The sequence below is a fragment of the Colobus angolensis genome, unplaced genomic scaffold (assembly GCF_000951035.1).
Source record: "Colobus angolensis palliatus isolate OR3802 unplaced genomic scaffold, Cang.pa_1.0 Scaffold41, whole genome shotgun sequence".
Lineage (NCBI taxonomy): Eukaryota > Metazoa > Chordata > Mammalia > Primates > Cercopithecidae > Colobus > Colobus angolensis.
In genome coordinates, this window is record NW_012117488.1 from 7,774,118 (window position 1) to 7,781,921 (window position 7,804).

Here is a 7,804-nt window from a genome sequence, read left to right on the forward strand (position 1 = left end):
CCATCCAGGATGCTGCAAATGCCATTATTTCATTCTTTATATGGCTAAGCAGTAGTCCATAGTGTATATATACCACGTTTGCTTTATCCACTTGTTGCCTGATGGGCATTTAGGTTGGTTTCACATATTTGCAATTGCGAATTGTGCTGCTATAAACACGCATGTGCAAATGTCTTTTTCATACAGTGACTTCTTTTCCTTTGAGTAGATAGCCACTAGTCTCCAAGCTATTTTGGGGAACATCAGAGAATTTTTTTTAAAATTTTTCATTTTTTAGTTTTTTAAGATGGAGTCTCGTTCTGTCACCAGGCTGGAGTGCTGTGGTGCCATCTCAGCTCACTGCAACCTCTGCCTCCTGGGTTCAAGTGATTCTCCTGCCTCAGCCTCCCAAGTAGCTGGGATTCCAGGCATGTGCCACCACACCTGGCTGATTTTTGTATCTTTAGTAGGGATGGGGTTTCACCATGTTGGGCAGGGGTCTCGAACACCTGACCTCAAGTGATCTACCTGCCTAGGCCTCCCAAAGTGCTGGGATAACAGGCGTGAGCCACCGTGCCTGGCCCAGAGAAAGTAGTTCTACATGTTAACCTGGTAGTCATTATTCCACTGAACAATTTCTGCTGCTCCAAATGTTTTGTGTAACCTCTTGCTATTGTATAGCTCACTTCTCTGGACTTGAATTAAAATGAAGCTCCAGCTAGCCCATATAGTGCCTTTGTGTCAATCAGCAAAGGTGATCCTTCCACATAGGGCCATGACTTCATGAATAGACTGGACTTTAAATGCGTTAGAAAATGATGTCCTCTCTTTCCGGGTAGACTCAGCCCCATGTCAGGGTCCACGGTTTGTTGAAGAGAACGCAGGCTGCATTTCAGTCCTCATTCCTCTCCTTAGCCAGATGCTTTTGGACGATTAAAAAACCAATACAACCTTGAGCAACAGCCCTGGGTAGTCCTTGGCTGCATGTAACACAAAACTCCAAAACAACACTGGCTTAAACAAAATAGAAGTGTATTTCTCGCTCGTGTGAAAGGAGGTTGGACTTCCAGGGTTGATACGACCATTTCATGCTATCATCAGAGTCCTGGTTTCTGTTTTTCTGCTCCACCATCCTACGTATGTGGCTTCCAGTGTTAAGGTCATTTAATGGTCCATGATAGCCTTAGAGCTCATGCCATCTTATCCATGCTCTAAATGGTAGGGAGGAGGAAGGATTGAAGATGAGTGTGCCCTCGTGCACATAAGGAGTCTTTTGCATAAATCTTGTTGACCAAAACTTCATCATATGATCACACCTGTCTGTAAAGGAAACTGAGATATGTATTAGCTAAGCACATGGTTATAGGTACTTCTATCATTGAGGAGGTGGGGAAATGGATATTAGGGGTGGGCTGTTGGCAATTTCTCATAAGGCTTTTCTCATTTGCAGCTCTACTTTATGCAGGGAGCTAGAGTACTCCCTTACCATAACCACTCCCTCCTCTGACTCAAAACAGCTAAGAGTCTAATTTAATAAAATTTAATTGAATGCAGAGGATGATAAGAAAATAACACTGCAGAGAGCGGAAGGCAATATTGCATAATGGTTAAGCACATTCGTTCTAGAGTCAGATTGTCTGGGTCAAACACTGGCTCTCTGATAATTTCTTAGCTATGAGACTATGGGCAGCATTTTCCCCTAACCTTTCCGGGCTTCTGGTTTCCCAATCTGCAACATAATAGCGTTGTTGTGAGTATTAAATGAAATAATACACATGTAGTCCATTTAGTGCAGAGTGGCTGTATTCCTACAAATTAGCACTCTAAAGGATTCGAGGCAGACAGGCAATGATACACCTCTGGCCATGGTTTCTTATAGATCCCACTTACAAGAATATTGGTTTATCCTTCCACTCTGCAGTGATATTTATGAAGCGATATTTATGAAAAACCAATCATTACCTAAGTGACTGCTGATCTTTACCCTTGGCTTGCTTTATTGTATCTTGAACAGTCAGAAAATTTGCATTTGAAGAGTTAGCATAATTCTCATTCTTCGTGGCAAGTTGAAAACTTCATTTGCTTACCCTTGTCAGCCATTATGCATTAAAACTATTTGCCAGAAATAAATGTCAGAAAGAGACTACACAGAGGGGTAAAGACTACAGAAGGCACTCAGCTCTTTGAGAGTGTTTCCAGCATCTGACTCTGATGCTCATTAGCCACAAATCAGCGGTCTGGTCTGCCCTGCCAACTCTCCTGTACTTATCCAAGCGGGAGTGTATAGACCATATGGGATGGTCATATAGAAATACTTATCTTCTTAATTTTTTTTTTATTTTGAGAAAAATATTTGAGAGAAAAATAGAAATATTATGTGTCAGTGCTGTGGCAGGTATTAAATAGGCTAGAGGTATATATAAAGATCATACTACTTGAGAGAAAGTCCTCAATAAGTGTTCAGTGAACAGGTAAAAATGATTATATATACGACTGTCAACAGTGATTCCTTTTAGGGTTTATAGGCTCTGATCCCCATTTGAAAGTCCTTGCTTTGCTCTCTGTGGGCTCCCAAGCAGCAGAGGTCCCACTTCTTGTGGGAATCTCTGGCTCCCACGGTGCTTCCCACGTCAGACACCCCGAGTGTCTCAGTCCACAGTGTGTGACATTGGAGTGGGAATTCTCCTTTGCCACTGTCCAAGGCCATGGTGTTTCCTGTCTGGGCATGAGTGACAGTGGAAACTTATTTTCATCAGAGGATGCTCCTCACCCACCCAGAGGTACAGTCTGAACTCTATTGTCCTGACAAGACAATCATGAAAGTTGAGAGTACATTGCTCAAAAGGTAGGTTTTCTCCAACTTAAGTAATTCCGTATGTGGGCTCCAAATTTCAGTCTAAATCTGTATTTTCAAAAAAAATTTCTTCACATAAGCAAGGATATAGCATAGTTAAAGCTAGCTCTAGTTTAATATTGTAATAAATAAAATAATATCTTGATCTATAGCACCATCACTAGGACATGGAGTGACTTCACATGTTTTTTTCTTTCCCTGGAAAACTATGGATAAGAACTAGCTTTTAGCTTTACAGTAGTAATAGTAAACTTTCCCGATAATAATATCAACTCCCTGCTTCCAAAAGAATGTCCCAAAGGTCTCCATCTAGAGAAACTGAAAACTCTCAACCACTCCCAAATGGCACTCCAAATGCTTAAAAAGAAGATAAAAATTCTTTTTTCACTGGGGAACCAACTTGCTAGTGTTTAGCACATAATAAGCACTAAAACAGTATCTATTGTTCCTACCTGTTTCTTTCCAAAAAGGACTTTTTGTGGCTTTGAGTTAAGGACTTATGTAAAATAAGGTTACAATATTGTAAAAACAGGATCATGTGAAAAAACAAGGCCTATGTTCACTGCAAAAGGTAGTATATTACTGTGAGCTTCCTTGCAGCAAGGACAAAGAAAGGAAATTCAGCAAGCTTTTTAACTCGGGGATGAATAGGCACATCAATTCTTTAAGGGAGCAAGTTTTTCATGGCAGTGCATCCTATAGAAGACATTGAGAGACATAATAGGCAGTGTCCTTGAAAAAGCTAGAGGCACGGGGTTTTAGTGCAACTTCGTACAATTCTAAGGGCATCTAGGCTTATGAGGAGGTCTGCCTGCACTGATAGGCAGACATCAGAATACCTTGGGGAGCAGAAGAGAGGCATGTACTTTCTAGGCTTGCTTTTTAAAACATTCCTTCCTCTCAGACATTTGAGGATGAACTGTCATTTTCAGAAGATGTGATAAAGACCGGAGGAATATTTGATAGAGTTGAATTTGAGCTTTGGAGAAATTGTATGTATGTATATATGTATGTATTGCTGAGTGCATTGAATGTAATTGCAGACATGTTTATAACTATTTAAATATTAAATACAAGTTTGTTTTTTCAAGTTTTTAGTCATAAAAATACAGAACTTTGACTAATAAAGAAAAAATCACCTTCACTCTCATAATCTTAATATAATTACTCTGGTAGTTTAAAAACTTTTTTAAATGTTTGTTTTTATTTTTATATCAGGGTAGTTGAGACAATTTTTAAAATTTTTTAAAATTTTGCAGAGACAGGGTCTCACTCTGTCACGCAGGCTGGAGTGCAGTGGTGTGGTCATGGCTCACTGCAACCTCAACCTCCTATGCTCAACAAATCCTCCCACCTCGGCCTCCCAAGTAACTGGGACTATAGGCATGCAACAGCACGCTTGGCTCATCTTTCAGAGATGGGATCTTGCTATGTTGCCCAGACTGGTTTTGAACTCCTGACCTCAAGCAATCCTCCCACCTCGGCCTTCCAAATCGCTGGGATTACAGGCATGAACCACATCCCCCAGCTACTATGGTGATTTAAAAACATCCATAAATTACTTGATAATCTTTCTTTCAAAAGAAGAAAGCTAATTCTCCTCCCTTTGAGTAAGAGCTATACTTAGTGACTTGATCACAACACACAGAATGTGGCAGAAGTGAGAATGGATATGACTTTCTAGCCTGGGTCACAGCAAACCCTGTGGCTTCCTCCTTGTTCTTGGTTCACTCACTCTGGAGGAAGTCAGCTGCCACTTTGTGGGGACACCTAAGAAGCCTATGTAGGGGCCCATTTGGCAAGGAATTGTGCTTCCTGGCAATAGACAACAAGAAACTGAGCCCTCACTGCCACCAGCCATATGCATGAGCCTTCTTAGAAGCAGATCCAAGAGCCCCAGTCCAGCTCTCACATGCCTGCGGCCCTACCCAATAGCTTGAATACAATCTTCATGGAAGACCTTAGCCAGAACTACCCAGCTAAGCCACTCCCAAATTCTTAGCATGGAGAAACAGTGAGATAATAAATGCTTGTTGTTTCAAACTGCCAAGTGTTGGGGGTAACTTAGTCACCCAGCAACAAGAAGCAAATATAATCAGCATTAATACCCTTCTGTTTATTTACTTCCATTTCGCCCTCTGCTGTAGAGATGCTTGTGCTTCATAGGTCCAGTCAAAGTGTACATAAACTTGTCTCCTATGTTTTTCACTGAAGGGTGGAGATGCAGTATAGTGGATATAGTGGAATGATTGAAAATGCAAGCCGTGCAGTTAGCTTACTTGGATTTGAATTCTGCCTCTTCTCTTTCTGTGTGATTTTTGGTATGTCATTTTCTTTGTGCTTAATTTTTCTATTTAAACTGGAAATGATAATAGTACATTGGGTTATTGTAAGGATTAATGAGTTTATATACATAACCTGTTTAGAAGAGTATCTGGTGCATAGTGAGCAGTCTAGAGGAGTGAAGGATTTCTATACTGCATAACTTAAAAAATTTTTTTTTTCTTGAAGACAGGGTCTCACTGTGTCATTCAGGCTGGAGTGCAGTGGCGCCATCATAGCTCACTGCAGCGTTCAAATCCTGAGCTCAAGCAATACCTACACCTCAGCTTCCCATACAGCTAGGACTACAGGTGCATGCCACCATGCCGGGTTCATTATATATATATATTTAGAGACAGAGTCTTGCTATATTGTCCAGGCTGGCCTTCAACTGACCTGAAGTGATCCTCCTGCCTTGGCCTCCCACCAAAGTGTTGGGATTATAGGCATGAGCCACGGTAACTGGCCATATAACTATTGATAATTACTTTTAATGACTATATAATACTATCTCTAGAGAGGCACCATGTTTTCCTCATCATTTCTCTAATATTAATAAGTTAGGTTATCTTGAAATTTTTTTGCCACTGTAAATAATGACATGATAAACATATTGGACAAAGTACAATTTTATCAGATAGAATCTCAATATGTAAACATCGAAACTAGCTCAAAGGTGCTCTTGAAAGTGGCAAGACTATGCTTTAAGAAGTTCTGTAGTTCAGATTGTCAACTATACAATCTACACTTCTGTTAATGAATGACTTTGCAGCTTTAAGTGTATTTAATATTACATGTCTCTTCATGAACCTTTGTTGTAGAGGTCTGCATGTAGTTTGTGTGGGAACAGCTCTTAAACAGAGGCTCAGAGATCTCAGGCCCTGACTTCCATTGAGTTTTGCAACATCAAAACTTAGAAGTGTGCTAAAACCCAGATATTAGGGACCACGGTTTTACATCACTGCAGATCAAGATACTTAAGTTTTGGTGCTGCTGCTTACTAGCTGTATGACTTTCAGCAAGGTCAAGGCTTATTTTCCTCATCTGTAAATGTATAGAATAGTAAGTCTTATCCTATAAGGGGTGGAATGGGGATACAACAAAGTAGCTTTTGTCCAACTACAAAGTAAGAATATAAAGACTGTTATTATTTCTAGGACTGTGAGCTTCATGGAGACTAGAAACTGCTTTTTTTCTCTTTCTTGTGAATGAATCCCATTGCAGCTTTGATTGTGGTTGAATTACCTATGGGAGCCATGCATTTTCAGCATCTAGCACACAATGGACACTCAGCAAATGACAACTGAATGAACAAACTAATTACTCTTACCTTTAGCAGTGACTTGTGTGACTTCTGGCGATCGGTTCACCGTCTGAATCCCTCAGCTTGATACCTCCCCTAATGCTGCTCCTCCATCGACAGGCATTCCGCAGCCATCAGTTGTTTCCCAGCCAGAGCCAGCACCAGCATTGATGTCTGCTATTATCACTGGAGAGGCCCCGGGACTTCAGTGGAAGCTATCCCACTGGGATGACTGAGAAGAAGTAGGAGAAAATCAAGAAAAGCGTGGGCTTGTCTAAGTGTTTCCTCGTCTGTTTCTTGGCATCTTCCTTGCTTCCCTGCTTCTCCAGGTCCCAGACCTCCTTGTCTTCTCTTCCATCCAGAAGGACACACATGCCCCTTCTAAGTATCACTTTAGGGCTAAAGTCCAAAGTCTTCTCTTGGCTGAAATTCACTGTGCACTTGCCACTTGGCAGAGACTGCAAACAGTTCAGTGGGTGTTTTCATAGTCAGCATTAAAAAAATAATTGCTGCACCACTATTAGAGTTTTCCTCATTGTTGTAACTGTTGGCAAAGGCAAATGTCTGGGGAGACTGACTGCCTGAACAGCTTCATTATGCTGCAAGAATATTTTTGATAAAATTTCAGCAGCTCCTGACTGTCAACTGTACCATGTGGTTTTTTTTAAAGTCATCCCTCACCCTTCTCTAACAGGTCCTCCAAATTCACAAAAACGTTCAGGTCAGTTGTTGAGTAACTAAATCTTTCCAAGTAATTAGCAGGTAGAATTACCAGGTAGCAGGCAGTGTTTGCTTGTAATCCGTCAATAGTAGTTGCAGTGGGGCTAATTGTCATCTTGAGTGGCCCTGCAACCACATCTAATTAAAAGTGTCAACAGAGAGTTATTTCTGTCTTTTGTTCCCACTGCTAGGTTGTACGTGTTCACTTCAGAAATCAAGGCTCAAAGTAAGACAGATATTTGGAACATGTGAATATACAGAAAAAATATTCCCCAGCAACCCAAAGTACATAAAAGCATTTAGGCCTCATTCCTCTGTCCACCTGACTTTATCAGTTTATATTCATTTATATATTCAAGGCAGATACACAGTATCTGATAAATGCAAGAGGGACATGATGCCTTTTCCTAAGCAGCAAAGTTATACTTTGCCAACTGGACTGGGAGATGGGCTGAAGGGACAAAGACAGGAGTCTTTTAAGGCTCACTGACACTTACCTAGTAATGGCAGTGGCTGCCACTACGGCTAGGTTTCTTGCCTTTGATTCATATTTCTTTCTTTCTTTCTTTCTTTCTTTCTTTCTTTCTTTCTTTCTTTCTTTCTTTCTTTCTTTCTTTCTTTCTTTC